At 56.4% G+C, this 15,806-nt stretch overlaps 5 non-coding genes across 5 annotated transcripts; all 5 read right to left on the bottom strand.

Moving 5' to 3' along the window:
* Positions 1-2,453: 2,453 nt before the first annotated feature.
* On the bottom strand, positions 2,454-2,546 carry LOC136147587 (small nucleolar RNA SNORD116). Its single transcript, XR_010659253.1, has one exon. It is a non-coding gene; the product is annotated as a small nucleolar RNA SNORD116 (small nucleolar RNA).
* A 2,625-nt stretch (positions 2,547-5,171) lies between these two features.
* Positions 5,172-5,264, bottom strand: LOC136147586 (small nucleolar RNA SNORD116). The gene has a single exon (XR_010659252.1). It is a non-coding gene; the product is annotated as a small nucleolar RNA SNORD116 (small nucleolar RNA).
* A 2,625-nt stretch (positions 5,265-7,889) lies between these two features.
* LOC136147585 (small nucleolar RNA SNORD116) lies at positions 7,890-7,982 on the bottom strand. The gene has a single exon (XR_010659251.1). It is a non-coding gene; the product is annotated as a small nucleolar RNA SNORD116 (small nucleolar RNA).
* Positions 7,983-10,607: 2,625 nt separating this feature from the next.
* On the bottom strand, positions 10,608-10,700 carry LOC136147584 (small nucleolar RNA SNORD116). The gene has a single exon (XR_010659250.1). It is a non-coding gene; the product is annotated as a small nucleolar RNA SNORD116 (small nucleolar RNA).
* A 2,625-nt stretch (positions 10,701-13,325) lies between these two features.
* On the bottom strand, positions 13,326-13,418 carry LOC136147583 (small nucleolar RNA SNORD116). Its single transcript, XR_010659249.1, has one exon. It is a non-coding gene; the product is annotated as a small nucleolar RNA SNORD116 (small nucleolar RNA).
* Between the last annotated feature and the right edge of the window lie 2,388 nt (positions 13,419-15,806).

Genomic DNA, 15,806 nt, shown 5'->3' with positions numbered 1-15,806 from the left:
GAAATTCACGACACGTCTTGGGGCAGGAGAAGCCGTACCGTGCTCGGTGATCCAAAAACAACTGGGCCGCCGCACTTCTTGCCGGACTCCCTTGCACCTCGAGCCACTGCCTCATGGGCGGGCCTTCGTCTCCTGGGTGATGGACAGCCATATCTGGCAACTGCGCCTGACAAGGGGACAGAAAGCACAGAAACACTTGAGGTGTCTACTTGGTCTCTCACTGAGTAACACTGATGCAGGTGTTTCATTGGGGGAAGGCCTGTATCTGCAACCCAACTACACTGATCACTTACAGACAACTGGTTACCTACCTTTGAAAAGAGCGCAGCAAATTAGGCTCAAGGTCATCAGGGGGTCTTTCTGACTCAGCATGCATGGGTGGCAGGGGATTCCAGGTGGCCTTGAGGGCCTGTGTCCCGGTGTACCAACAAGAATGCACTCTCGGCAATTTGGCTCTGTGTCCAGAAATAGGTCCGGGTAGCCAAGTCTCACAGCCCGCATGGAAAGGCCCTGCCGTCTGAACACGCATGCCGTCTTCATGGAGCCCTGACCTCCTGTCCTCCCACGAAATGGGGGAATGACACCTGGCATCTTCCTTCAGCCCCATGCAAAATTTCACTGAGGGGCTGTTGACATAGGCTCTAGGCTCCCAGTCTCCATGACCCATGATCTCTGGCCAAAGCACAGAGACCTGACCGCCCAAGGCCACCTTGCGGAGCGTCTGTGTGAATGCCACGGACCCTGAGACTGTAGCTACTACTACAGCTCAGGGGTCCTTGTCACAAGGGTCACCTCCACCCGAAACAGAAAAATTTCCCAGACGACTACACAGTACGGTGAACTTGGCACTAGGGCAGATACGGCCCAGCGCACCCTCGGATAGGAAGAGAAATCAAGGCATGCGTCTCTTCCTGCCAGTCAGTCCAATCACTGGGCGGCCTCTGCCCGAAAGTGAGGATGGGACCCGGACTTCCTCAGGTACCAGGATCCAGGGCTCACTCCCACAGAAAGAGGACCCCTTTCCTGGCTAGATTATCCTCAGATCTACACGCTGCAGGGACCAGGTTACTGACCACACCCTAGAGAAAGCTGCCATAATGCAGGGCGTGGTTCACATTGAACTGCTCCTGCCTCAAGGGTCTCTCACCCAAATCTGAGGCGTCCAAGGCCTCGGCACACACAGGGCCAATCAGCAAGCAGGAAGACCCACAGGATGAAGGTTGGCAAAATGACCAAGTGCATACACATCACTAAGGATGCTTTCATGTATTCTTCAGAAGACCTGTCAGGGGAAGACCTTGGATGCCACAGGTCTCTGCCGTAGCGCCATGGGAGCTGCTGGCTCCTACAGTGAGGCACCGTGGGGATGCCAACCAATGACCCATCTCTTCCAGAACCGCGGGCCTCCAAGGTTGATGCTTCATTGCCAGGGGGGCGAACACATTTCTGCGCTCAGGGCCGGCAGAGTGGCCCCAACCTTAGGGAACCTGGGTAATTCCAGGCCCAGGGGACAAATGGCGACCAAGGGGCATGTGAGCACAACACAGAACAACCCACAGGGCTGGTTGCTTGGCCTCTGTTACTGCAACTCTTCAAGGCACCAAAGAAACCCTTGGGGAGTCCTTCTACTGGCAGCAGGCCACCAAGGACACAAAGGTCACCTATCACCGAGCCTCCCAAGCACCAGCAATGCCCTCTCCTCTGTACCCAGCTGACGGCAGCGCCAAAAGGACCACACTATATCACTGAAAACAGAACGACAGTGCCTGCAGCCTCAGCAGTCATAACATCCCAGCAAATCACACTGCGCTTTTCCTCACCTGCACAACCATTCTTCTCTGGGCCTCTGGTCAACCTGCAGGAGCAATGCAGGCCTGTCACCACGACACAGTACATGGCGCCCTCCAAGACTCAAGCAGGTGACAGGACTTGCAATTCAGGAACTGCCAAGGGCAGAAAGGAGGACTATTAACTTTCACAACTGCCACCGTTCCCCTAGGTCTCTGCAGCCGCTGCAGCCCACAGGGTACTCAGCAATCTCGCCGACCCAAAGGGCCGCAATGGCGACGGCCTCAGATCTCACCTGGGGCTCCAATCGGAGACCACGGAAGCTTCCTTGCATCAGAATCCACATCACGAGAGCCCCAGTGAGCACACTTGCAGCAGGAACCAGGACAAAATGCACCGTTCTCAACGAAGAGCTCACTGTCCCATGCCAGGATCTACTGCGACACCTACCACCCCCTGACAAGCCGGATGCCTCTTCTGCTCCTCAGTGCCCTTCACCATACCCCACATCCAAGAAGGCCGCTCGAACATCTGTACACGGCCCACCCTCAGATGGGAGCCTCGCAACTGCTGGTGACCTGGCTACCCCATGCATGTGTCTTACACCGTCAGAGAAGCCCTCTTGCTAACCTACCCACCCCTAAGCCCACGGAAGGCAACGTGCTGGACCTCAGTTTCGATGAGGAGACGGTAGTGAGTTCTCACTCATGTTGTTCAGATTTTCCAAGGAATGCATGAGAGGGTGTCGTCATCGATCCGAGCACGTGCTGGCTTGCTCCCCACCTCCACAGGGCAGGCAGCGCCACTCCCAGGAGGAGCCAGTGACCTGGGAGTCCTCCAGCAGCCGGGGCAACTCAGAGCCCCCAGGCTTCTCAGCAAGAGGAACGGTCCCTCCGTACATACAGCCACTCAGGCAGTGCCAGGAAACCTGAAATTCACGACACGTCTTGGGGCAGGAGAAGCCGTACCGTGCTCGGTGATCCAAAAACAACTGGGCCGCCGCACTTCTTGCCGGACTCCCTTGCACCTCGAGCCACTGCCTCATGGGCGGGCCTTCGTCTCCTGGGTGATGGACAGCCATATCTGGCAACTGCGCCTGACAAGGGGACAGAAAGCACAGAAACACTTGAGGTGTCTACTTGGTCTCTCACTGAGTAACACTGATGCAGGTGTTTCATTGGGGGAAGGCCTGTATCTGCAACCCAACTACACTGATCACTTACAGACAACTGGTTACCTACCTTTGAAAAGAGCGCAGCAAATTAGGCTCAAGGTCATCAGGGGGTCTTTCTGACTCAGCATGCATGGGTGGCAGGGGATTCCAGGTGGCCTTGAGGGCCTGTGTCCCGGTGTACCAACAAGAATGCACTCTCGGCAATTTGGCTCTGTGTCCAGAAATAGGTCCGGGTAGCCAAGTCTCACAGCCCGCATGGAAAGGCCCTGCCGTCTGAACACGCATGCCGTCTTCATGGAGCCCTGACCTCCTGTCCTCCCACGAAATGGGGGATGACACCTGGCATCTTCCTTCAGCCCCATGCAAAATTTCACTGAGGGGCTGTTGACATAGGCTCTAGGCTCCCAGTCTCCATGACCCATGATCTCTGGCCAAAGCACAGAGACCTGACCGCCCAAGGCCACCTTGCGGAGCGTCTGTGTGAATGCCACGGACCCTGAGACTGTAGCTACTACTACAGCTCAGGGGTCCTTGTCACAAGGGTCACCTCCACCCGAAACAGAAAAATTTCCCAGACGACTACACAGTACGGTGAACTTGGCACTAGGGCAGATACGGCCCAGCGCACCCTCGGATAGGAAGAGAAATCAAGGCATGCGTCTCTTCCTGCCAGTCAGTCCAATCACTGGGCGGCCTCTGCCCGAAAGTGAGGATGGGACCCGGACTTCCTCAGGTACCAGGATCCAGGGCTCACTCCCACAGAAAGAGGACCCCTTTCCTGGCTAGATTATCCTCAGATCTACACGCTGCAGGGACCAGGTTACTGACCACACCCTAGAGAAAGCTGCCATAATGCAGGGCGTGGTTCACATTGAACTGCTCCTGCCTCAAGGGTCTCTCACCCAAATCTGAGGCGTCCAAGGCCTCGGCACACACAGGGCCAATCAGCAAGCAGGAAGACCCACAGGATGAAGGTTGGCAAAATGACCAAGTGCATTACACATCACTAAGGATGCTTTCATGTATTCTTCAGAAGACCTGTCAGGGGAAGACCTTGGATGCCACAGGTCTCTGCCGTAGCGCCATGGGAGCTGCTGGCTCCTACAGTGAGGCACCGTGGGGATGCCAACCAATGACCCATCTCTTCCAGAACCACGGGCCTCCAAGGTTGATGCTTCATTGCCAGGGGGGCGAACACATTTCTGCGCTCAGGGCCGGCAGAGTGGCCCCAACCTTAGGGAACCTGGGTAATTCCAGGCCCAGGGGACAAATGGCGACCAAGGGGCATGTGAGCACAACACAGAACAACCCACAGGGCTGGTTGCTTGGCCTCTGTTACTGCAACTCTTCAAGGCACCAAAGAAACCCTTGGGGAGTCCTTCTACTGGCAGCAGGCCACCAAGGACACAAAGGTCACCTATCACCGAGCCTCCCAAGCACCAGCAATGCCCTCTCCTCTGTACCCAGCTGACGGCAGCGCCAAAAGGACCACACTATATCAGTGAAAACAGAACGACAGTGCCTGCAGCCTCAGCAGTCATAACATCCCAGCAAATCACACTGCGCTTTTCCTCACCTGCACAACCATTCTTCTCTGGGCCTCTGGTCAACCTGCAGGAGCAATGCAGGCCTGTCACCACGACACAGTACATGGCGCCCTCCAAGACTCAAGCAGGTGACAGGACTTGCAATTCAGGAACTGCCAAGGGCAGAAAGGAGGACTATTAACTTTCACAACTGCCACCGTTCCCCTAGGTCTCTGCAGCCGCTGCAGCCCACAGGGTACTCAGCAATCTCGCCGACCCAAAGGGCCGCAATGGCGACGGCCTCAGATCTCACCTGGGGCTCCAATCGGAGACCACGGAAGCTTCCTTGCATCAGAATCCACATCACGAGAGCCCCAGTGAGCACACTTGCAGCAGGAACCAGGACAAAATGCACCGTTCTCAACGAAGAGCTCACTGTCCCATGCCAGGATCTACTGCGACACCTACCACCCCCTGACAAGCCGGATGCCTCTTCTGCTCCTCAGTGCCCTTCACCATACCCCACATCCAAGAAGGCCGCTCGAACATCTGTACACGGCCCACCCTCAGATGGGAGCCTCGCAACTGCTGGTGACCTGGCTACCCCATGCATGTGTCTTACACCGTCAGAGAAGCCCTCTTGCTAACCTACCCACCCCTAAGCCCACGGAAGGCAACGTGCTGGACCTCAGTTTCGATGAGGAGACGGTAGTGAGTTCTCACTCATGTTGTTCAGATTTTCCAAGGAATGCATGAGAGGGTGTCGTCATCGATCCGAGCACGTGCTGGCTTGCTCCCCACCTCCACAGGGCAGGCAGCGCCACTCCCAGGAGGAGCCAGTGACCTGGGAGTCCTCCAGCAGCCGGGGCAACTCAGAGCCCCCAGGCTTCTCAGCAAGAGGAACGGTCCCTCCGTACATACAGCCACTCAGGCAGTGCCAGGAAACCTGAAATTCACGACACGTCTTGGGGCAGGAGAAGCCGTACCGTGCTCGGTGATCCAAAAACAACTGGGCCGCCGCACTTCTTGCCGGACTCCCTTGCACCTCGAGCCACTGCCTCATGGGCGGGCCTTCGTCTCCTGGGTGATGGACAGCCATATCTGGCAACTGCGCCTGACAAGGGGACAGAAAGCACAGAAACACTTGAGGTGTCTACTTGGTCTCTCACTGAGTAACACTGATGCAGGTGTTTCATTGGGGGAAGGCCTGTATCTGCAACCCAACTACACTGATCACTTACAGACAACTGGTTACCTACCTTTGAAAAGAGCGCAGCAAATTAGGCTCAAGGTCATCAGGGGGTCTTTCTGACTCAGCATGCATGGGTGGCAGGGGATTCCAGGTGGCCTTGAGGGCCTGTGTCCCGGTGTACCAACAAGAATGCACTCTCGGCAATTTGGCTCTGTGTCCAGAAATAGGTCCGGGTAGCCAAGTCTCACAGCCCGCATGGAAAGGCCCTGCCGTCTGAACACGCATGCCGTCTTCATGGAGCCCTGACCTCCTGTCCTCCCACGAAATGGGGGATGACACCTGGCATCTTCCTTCAGCCCCATGCAAAATTTCACTGAGGGGCTGTTGACATAGGCTCTAGGCTCCCAGTCTCCATGACCCATGATCTCTGGCCAAAGCACAGAGACCTGACCGCCCAAGGCCACCTTGCGGAGCGTCTGTGTGAATGCCACGGACCCTGAGACTGTAGCTACTACTACAGCTCAGGGGTCCTTGTCACAAGGGTCACCTCCACCCGAAACAGAAAAATTTCCCAGACGACTACACAGTACGGTGAACTTGGCACTAGGGCAGATACGGCCCAGCGCACCCTCGGATAGGAAGAGAAATCAAGGCATGCGTCTCTTCCTGCCAGTCAGTCCAATCACTGGGCGGCCTCTGCCCGAAAGTGAGGATGGGACCCGGACTTCCTCAGGTACCAGGATCCAGGGCTCACTCCCACAGAAAGAGGACCCCTTTCCTGGCTAGATTATCCTCAGATCTACACGCTGCAGGGACCAGGTTACTGACCACACCCTAGAGAAAGCTGCCATAATGCAGGGCGTGGTTCACATTGAACTGCTCCTGCCTCAAGGGTCTCTCACCCAAATCTGAGGCGTCCAAGGCCTCGGCACACACAGGGCCAATCAGCAAGCAGGAAGACCCACAGGATGAAGGTTGGCAAAATGACCAAGTGCATTACACATCACTAAGGATGCTTTCATGTATTCTTCAGAAGACCTGTCAGGGGAAGACCTTGGATGCCACAGGTCTCTGCCGTAGCGCCATGGGAGCTGCTGGCTCCTACAGTGAGGCACCGTGGGGATGCCAACCAATGACCCATCTCTTCCAGAACCACGGGCCTCCAAGGTTGATGCTTCATTGCCAGGGGGGCGAACACATTTCTGCGCTCAGGGCCGGCAGAGTGGCCCCAACCTTAGGGAACCTGGGTAATTCCAGGCCCAGGGGACAAATGGCGACCAAGGGGCATGTGAGCACAACACAGAACAACCCACAGGGCTGGTTGCTTGGCCTCTGTTACTGCAACTCTTCAAGGCACCAAAGAAACCCTTGGGGAGTCCTTCTACTGGCAGCAGGCCACCAAGGACACAAAGGTCACCTATCACCGAGCCTCCCAAGCACCAGCAATGCCCTCTCCTCTGTACCCAGCTGACGGCAGCGCCAAAAGGACCACACTATATCAGTGAAAACAGAACGACAGTGCCTGCAGCCTCAGCAGTCATAACATCCCAGCAAATCACACTGCGCTTTTCCTCACCTGCACAACCATTCTTCTCTGGGCCTCTGGTCAACCTGCAGGAGCAATGCAGGCCTGTCACCACGACACAGTACATGGCGCCCTCCAAGACTCAAGCAGGTGACAGGACTTGCAATTCAGGAACTGCCAAGGGCAGAAAGGAGGACTATTAACTTTCACAACTGCCACCGTTCCCCTAGGTCTCTGCAGCCGCTGCAGCCCACAGGGTACTCAGCAATCTCGCCGACCCAAAGGGCCGCAATGGCGACGGCCTCAGATCTCACCTGGGGCTCCAATCGGAGACCACGGAAGCTTCCTTGCATCAGAATCCACATCACGAGAGCCCCAGTGAGCACACTTGCAGCAGGAACCAGGACAAAATGCACCGTTCTCAACGAAGAGCTCACTGTCCCATGCCAGGATCTACTGCGACACCTACCACCCCCTGACAAGCCGGATGCCTCTTCTGCTCCTCAGTGCCCTTCACCATACCCCACATCCAAGAAGGCCGCTCGAACATCTGTACACGGCCCACCCTCAGATGGGAGCCTCGCAACTGCTGGTGACCTGGCTACCCCATGCATGTGTCTTACACCGTCAGAGAAGCCCTCTTGCTAACCTACCCACCCCTAAGCCCACGGAAGGCAACGTGCTGGACCTCAGTTTCGATGAGGAGACGGTAGTGAGTTCTCACTCATGTTGTTCAGATTTTCCAAGGAATGCATGAGAGGGTGTCGTCATCGATCCGAGCACGTGCTGGCTTGCTCCCCACCTCCACAGGGCAGGCAGCGCCACTCCCAGGAGGAGCCAGTGACCTGGGAGTCCTCCAGCAGCCGGGGCAACTCAGAGCCCCCAGGCTTCTCAGCAAGAGGAACGGTCCCTCCGTACATACAGCCACTCAGGCAGTGCCAGGAAACCTGAAATTCACGACACGTCTTGGGGCAGGAGAAGCCGTACCGTGCTCGGTGATCCAAAAACAACTGGGCCGCCGCACTTCTTGCCGGACTCCCTTGCACCTCGAGCCACTGCCTCATGGGCGGGCCTTCGTCTCCTGGGTGATGGACAGCCATATCTGGCAACTGCGCCTGACAAGGGGACAGAAAGCACAGAAACACTTGAGGTGTCTACTTGGTCTCTCACTGAGTAACACTGATGCAGGTGTTTCATTGGGGGAAGGCCTGTATCTGCAACCCAACTACACTGATCACTTACAGACAACTGGTTACCTACCTTTGAAAAGAGCGCAGCAAATTAGGCTCAAGGTCATCAGGGGGTCTTTCTGACTCAGCATGCATGGGTGGCAGGGGATTCCAGGTGGCCTTGAGGGCCTGTGTCCCGGTGTACCAACAAGAATGCACTCTCGGCAATTTGGCTCTGTGTCCAGAAATAGGTCCGGGTAGCCAAGTCTCACAGCCCGCATGGAAAGGCCCTGCCGTCTGAACACGCATGCCGTCTTCATGGAGCCCTGACCTCCTGTCCTCCCACGAAATGGGGGATGACACCTGGCATCTTCCTTCAGCCCCATGCAAAATTTCACTGAGGGGCTGTTGACATAGGCTCTAGGCTCCCAGTCTCCATGACCCATGATCTCTGGCCAAAGCACAGAGACCTGACCGCCCAAGGCCACCTTGCGGAGCGTCTGTGTGAATGCCACGGACCCTGAGACTGTAGCTACTACTACAGCTCAGGGGTCCTTGTCACAAGGGTCACCTCCACCCGAAACAGAAAAATTTCCCAGACGACTACACAGTACGGTGAACTTGGCACTAGGGCAGATACGGCCCAGCGCACCCTCGGATAGGAAGAGAAATCAAGGCATGCGTCTCTTCCTGCCAGTCAGTCCAATCACTGGGCGGCCTCTGCCCGAAAGTGAGGATGGGACCCGGACTTCCTCAGGTACCAGGATCCAGGGCTCACTCCCACAGAAAGAGGACCCCTTTCCTGGCTAGATTATCCTCAGATCTACACGCTGCAGGGACCAGGTTACTGACCACACCCTAGAGAAAGCTGCCATAATGCAGGGCGTGGTTCACATTGAACTGCTCCTGCCTCAAGGGTCTCTCACCCAAATCTGAGGCGTCCAAGGCCTCGGCACACACAGGGCCAATCAGCAAGCAGGAAGACCCACAGGATGAAGGTTGGCAAAATGACCAAGTGCATTACACATCACTAAGGATGCTTTCATGTATTCTTCAGAAGACCTGTCAGGGGAAGACCTTGGATGCCACAGGTCTCTGCCGTAGCGCCATGGGAGCTGCTGGCTCCTACAGTGAGGCACCGTGGGGATGCCAACCAATGACCCATCTCTTCCAGAACCACGGGCCTCCAAGGTTGATGCTTCATTGCCAGGGGGGCGAACACATTTCTGCGCTCAGGGCCGGCAGAGTGGCCCCAACCTTAGGGAACCTGGGTAATTCCAGGCCCAGGGGACAAATGGCGACCAAGGGGCATGTGAGCACAACACAGAACAACCCACAGGGCTGGTTGCTTGGCCTCTGTTACTGCAACTCTTCAAGGCACCAAAGAAACCCTTGGGGAGTCCTTCTACTGGCAGCAGGCCACCAAGGACACAAAGGTCACCTATCACCGAGCCTCCCAAGCACCAGCAATGCCCTCTCCTCTGTACCCAGCTGACGGCAGCGCCAAAAGGACCACACTATATCAGTGAAAACAGAACGACAGTGCCTGCAGCCTCAGCAGTCATAACATCCCAGCAAATCACACTGCGCTTTTCCTCACCTGCACAACCATTCTTCTCTGGGCCTCTGGTCAACCTGCAGGAGCAATGCAGGCCTGTCACCACGACACAGTACATGGCGCCCTCCAAGACTCAAGCAGGTGACAGGACTTGCAATTCAGGAACTGCCAAGGGCAGAAAGGAGGACTATTAACTTTCACAACTGCCACCGTTCCCCTAGGTCTCTGCAGCCGCTGCAGCCCACAGGGTACTCAGCAATCTCGCCGACCCAAAGGGCCGCAATGGCGACGGCCTCAGATCTCACCTGGGGCTCCAATCGGAGACCACGGAAGCTTCCTTGCATCAGAATCCACATCACGAGAGCCCCAGTGAGCACACTTGCAGCAGGAACCAGGACAAAATGCACCGTTCTCAACGAAGAGCTCACTGTCCCATGCCAGGATCTACTGCGACACCTACCACCCCCTGACAAGCCGGATGCCTCTTCTGCTCCTCAGTGCCCTTCACCATACCCCACATCCAAGAAGGCCGCTCGAACATCTGTACACGGCCCACCCTCAGATGGGAGCCTCGCAACTGCTGGTGACCTGGCTACCCCATGCATGTGTCTTACACCGTCAGAGAAGCCCTCTTGCTAACCTACCCACCCCTAAGCCCACGGAAGGCAACGTGCTGGACCTCAGTTTCGATGAGGAGACGGTAGTGAGTTCTCACTCATGTTGTTCAGATTTTCCAAGGAATGCATGAGAGGGTGTCGTCATCGATCCGAGCACGTGCTGGCTTGCTCCCCACCTCCACAGGGCAGGCAGCGCCACTCCCAGGAGGAGCCAGTGACCTGGGAGTCCTCCAGCAGCCGGGGCAACTCAGAGCCCCCAGGCTTCTCAGCAAGAGGAACGGTCCCTCCGTACATACAGCCACTCAGGCAGTGCCAGGAAACCTGAAATTCACGACACGTCTTGGGGCAGGAGAAGCCGTACCGTGCTCGGTGATCCAAAAACAACTGGGCCGCCGCACTTCTTGCCGGACTCCCTTGCACCTCGAGCCACTGCCTCATGGGCGGGCCTTCGTCTCCTGGGTGATGGACAGCCATATCTGGCAACTGCGCCTGACAAGGGGACAGAAAGCACAGAAACACTTGAGGTGTCTACTTGGTCTCTCACTGAGTAACACTGATGCAGGTGTTTCATTGGGGGAAGGCCTGTATCTGCAACCCAACTACACTGATCACTTACAGACAACTGGTTACCTACCTTTGAAAAGAGCGCAGCAAATTAGGCTCAAGGTCATCAGGGGGTCTTTCTGACTCAGCATGCATGGGTGGCAGGGGATTCCAGGTGGCCTTGAGGGCCTGTGTCCCGGTGTACCAACAAGAATGCACTCTCGGCAATTTGGCTCTGTGTCCAGAAATAGGTCCGGGTAGCCAAGTCTCACAGCCCGCATGGAAAGGCCCTGCCGTCTGAACACGCATGCCGTCTTCATGGAGCCCTGACCTCCTGTCCTCCCACGAAATGGGGGATGACACCTGGCATCTTCCTTCAGCCCCATGCAAAATTTCACTGAGGGGCTGTTGACATAGGCTCTAGGCTCCCAGTCTCCATGACCCATGATCTCTGGCCAAAGCACAGAGACCTGACCGCCCAAGGCCACCTTGCGGAGCGTCTGTGTGAATGCCACGGACCCTGAGACTGTAGCTACTACTACAGCTCAGGGGTCCTTGTCACAAGGGTCACCTCCACCCGAAACAGAAAAATTTCCCAGACGACTACACAGTACGGTGAACTTGGCACTAGGGCAGATACGGCCCAGCGCACCCACGGATAGGAAGAGAAATCAAGGCATGCGTCTCTTCCTGCCAGTCAGTCCAATCACTGGGCGGCCTCTGCCCGAAAGTGAGGATGGGACCCGGACTTCCTCAGGTACCAGGATCCAGGGCTCACTCCCACAGAAAGAGGACCCCTTTCCTGGCTAGATTATCCTCAGATCTACACGCTGCAGGGACCAGGTTACTGACCACACCCTAGAGAAAGCTGCCATAATGCAGGGCGTGGTTCACATTGAACTGCTCCTGCCTCAAGGGTCTCTCACCCAAATCTGAGGCTTCCAAGGCCTCGGCACACACAGGGCCAATCAGCAAGCAGGAAGACCCACAGGATGAAGGTTGGCAAAATGACCAAGTGCATTACACATCACTAAGGATGCTTTCATGTATTCTTCAGAAGACCTGTCAGGGGAAGACCTTGGATGCCACAGGTCTCTGCCGTAGCGCCATGGGAGCTGCTGGCTCCTACAGTGAGGCACCGTGGGGATGCCAACCAATGACCCATCTCTTCCAGAACCACGGGCCTCCAAGGTTGATGCTTCATTGCCAGGGGGGCGAACACATTTCTGCGCTCAGGGCCGGCAGAGTGGCCCCAACCTTAGGGAACCTGGGTAATTCCAGGCCCAGGGGACAAATGGCGACCAAGGGGCATGTGAGCACAACACAGAACAACCCACAGGGCTGGTTGCTTGGCCTCTGTTACTGCAACTCTTCAAGGCACCAAAGAAACCCTTGGGGAGTCCTTCTACTGGCAGCAGGCCACCAAGGACACAAAGGTCACCTATCACCGAGCCTCCCAAGCACCAGCAATGCCCTCTCCTCTGTACCCAGCTGACGGCAGCGCCAAAAGGACCACACTATATCAGTGAAAACAGAACGACAGTGCCTGCAGCCTCAGCAGTCATAACATCCCAGCAAATCACACTGCGCTTTTCCTCACCTGCACAACCATTCTTCTCTGGGCCTCTGGTCAACCTGCAGGAGCAATGCAGGCCTGTCACCACGACACAGTACATGGCGCCCTCCAAGACTCAAGCAGGTGACAGGACTTGCAATTCAGGAACTGCCAAGGGCAGAAAGGAGGACTATTAACTTTCACAACTGCCACCGTTCCCCTAGGTCTCTGCAGCCGCTGCAGCCCACAGGGTACTCAGCAATCTCGCCGACCCAAAGGGCCGCAATGGCGACGGCCTCAGATCTCACCTGGGGCTCCAATCGGAGACCACGGAAGCTTCCTTGCATCAGAATCCACATCACGAGAGCCCCAGTGAGCACACTTGCAGCAGGAACCAGGACAAAATGCACCGTTCTCAACGAAGAGCTCACTGTCCCATGCCAGGATCTACTGCGACACCTACCACCCCCTGACAAGCCGGATGCCTCTTCTGCTCCTCAGTGCCCTTCACCATACCCCACATCCAAGAAGGCCGCTCGAACATCTGTACACGGCCCACCCTCAGATGGGAGCCTCGCAACTGCTGGTGACCTGGCTACCCCATGCATGTGTCTTACACCGTCAGAGAAGCCCTCTTGCTAACCTACCCACCCCTAAGCCCACGGAAGGCAACGTGCTGGACCTCAGTTTCGATGAGGAGACGGTAGTGAGTTCTCACTCATGTTGTTCAGATTTTCCAAGGAATGCATGAGAGGGTGTCGTCATCGATCCGAGCACGTGCTGGCTTGCTCCCCACCTCCACAGGGCAGGCAGCGCCACTCCCAGGAGGAGCCAGTGACCTGGGAGTCCTCCAGCAGCCGGGGCAACTCAGAGCCCCCAGGCTTCTCAGCAAGAGGAACGGTCCCTCCGTACATACAGCCACTCAGGCAGTGCCAGGAAACCTGAAATTCACGACACGTCTTGGGGCAGGAGAAGCCGTACCGTGCTCGGTGATCCAAAAACAACTGGGCCGCCGCACTTCTTGCCGGACTCCCTTGCACCTCGAGCCACTGCCTCATGGGCGGGCCTTCGTCTCCTGGGTGATGGACAGCCATATCTGGCAACTGCGCCTGACAAGGGGACAGAAAGCACAGAAACACTTGAGGTGTCTACTTGGTCTCTCACTGAGTAACACTGATGCAGGTGTTTCATTGGGGGAAGGCCTGTATCTGCAACCCAACTACACTGATCACTTACAGACAACTGGTTACCTACCTTTGAAAAGAGCGCAGCAAATTAGGCTCAAGGTCATCAGGGGGTCTTTCTGACTCAGCATGCATGGGTGGCAGGGGATTCCAGGTGGCCTTGAGGGCCTGTGTCCCGGTGTACCAACAAGAATGCACTCTCGGCAATTTGGCTCTGTGTCCAGAAATAGGTCCGGGTAGCCAAGTCTCACAGCCCGCATGGAAAGGCCCTGCCGTCTGAACACGCATGCCGTCTTCATGGAGCCCTGACCTCCTGTCCTCCCACGAAATGGGGGATGACACCTGGCATCTTCCTTCAGCCCCATGCAAAATTTCACTGAGGGGCTGTTGACATAGGCTCTAGGCTCCCAGTCTCCATGACCCATGATCTCTGGCCAAAGCACAGAGACCTGACCGCCCAAGGCCACCTTGCGGAGCGTCTGTGTGAATGCCACGGACCCTGAGACTGTAGCTACTACTACAGCTCAGGGGTCCTTGTCACAAGGGTCACCTCCACCCGAAACAGAAAAATTTCCCAGACGACTACACAGTACGGTGAACTTGGCACTAGGGCAGATACGGCCCAGCGCACCCTCGGATAGGAAGAGAAATCAAGGCATGCGTCTCTTCCTGCCAGTCAGTCCAATCACTGGGCGGCCTCTGCCCGAAAGTGAGGATGGGACCCGGACTTCCTCAGGTACCAGGATCCAGGGCTCACTCCCACAGAAAGAGGACCCCTTTCCTGGCTAGATTATCCTCAGATCTACACGCTGCAGGGACCAGGTTACTGACCACACCCTAGAGAAAGCTGCCATAATGCAGGGCGTGGTTCACATTGAACTGCTCCTGCCTCAAGGGTCTCTCACCCAAATCTGAGGCGTCCAAGGCCTCGGCACACACAGGGCCAATCAGCAAGCAGGAAGACCCACAGGATGAAGGTTGGCAAAATGACCAAGTGCATACACATCACTAAGGATGCTTTCATGTATTCTTCAGAAGACCTGTCAGGGGAAGACCTTGGATGCCACAGGTCTCTGCCGTAGCGCCATGGGAGCTGCTGGCTCCTACAGTGAGGCACCGTGGGGATGCCAACCAATGACCCATCTCTTCCAGAACCACGGGCCTCCAAGGTTGATGCTTCATTGCCAGGGGGGCGAACACATTTCTGCGCTCAGGGCCGGCAGAGTGGCCCCAACCTTAGGGAACCTGGGTAATTCCAGGCCCAGGGGACAAATGGCGACCAAGGGGCATGTGAGCACAACACAGAACAACCCACAGGGCTGGTTGCTTGGCCTCTGTTACTGCAACTCTTCAAGGCACCAAAGAAACCCTTGGGGAGTCCTTCTACTGGCAGCAGGCCACCAAGGACACAAAGGTCACCTATCACCGAGCCTCCCAAGCACCAGCAATGCCCTCTCCTCTGTACCCAGCTGACGGCAGCGCCAAAAGGACCACACTATATCACTGAAAACAGAACGACAGTGCCTGCAGCCTCAGCAGTCATAACATCCCAGCAAATCACACTGCGCTTTTCCTCACCTGCACAACCATTCTTCTCTGGGCCTCTGGTCAACCTGCAGGAGCAATGCAGGCCTGTCACCACGACACAGTCCATGGCGCCCTCCAAGACTCAAGCAGGTGACAGGACTTGCAATTCAGGAACTGCCAAGGGCAGAAAGGAGGCCTATTAACTTTCACAACTGCCACCGTTCCCCTAGGTCTCTGCAGCCGCTGCAGCCCACAGGGTACTCAGCAATCTCGCCGACCCAAAGGGCCGCAATGGCGACGGCCTCAGATCTCACCTGGGGCTCCAATCGGAGACCACGGAAGCTTCCTTGCATCAGAATCCACATCACGAGAGCCCCAGTGAGCACACTTGCAGCAGGAACCAGGACAAAATGCACCGTTCTCAACGAAGAGCTCACTGTCCCATGCC

Source organism: Muntiacus reevesi, chromosome 15, assembly GCF_963930625.1.
Source record: "Muntiacus reevesi chromosome 15, mMunRee1.1, whole genome shotgun sequence".
In the NCBI taxonomy this organism is placed as follows: Eukaryota; Metazoa; Chordata; class Mammalia; order Artiodactyla; family Cervidae; genus Muntiacus; species Muntiacus reevesi.
The sequence above is the reverse complement of the archived record's forward strand: the minus strand, read 5'-3'. Positions and strand labels throughout refer to the sequence as shown.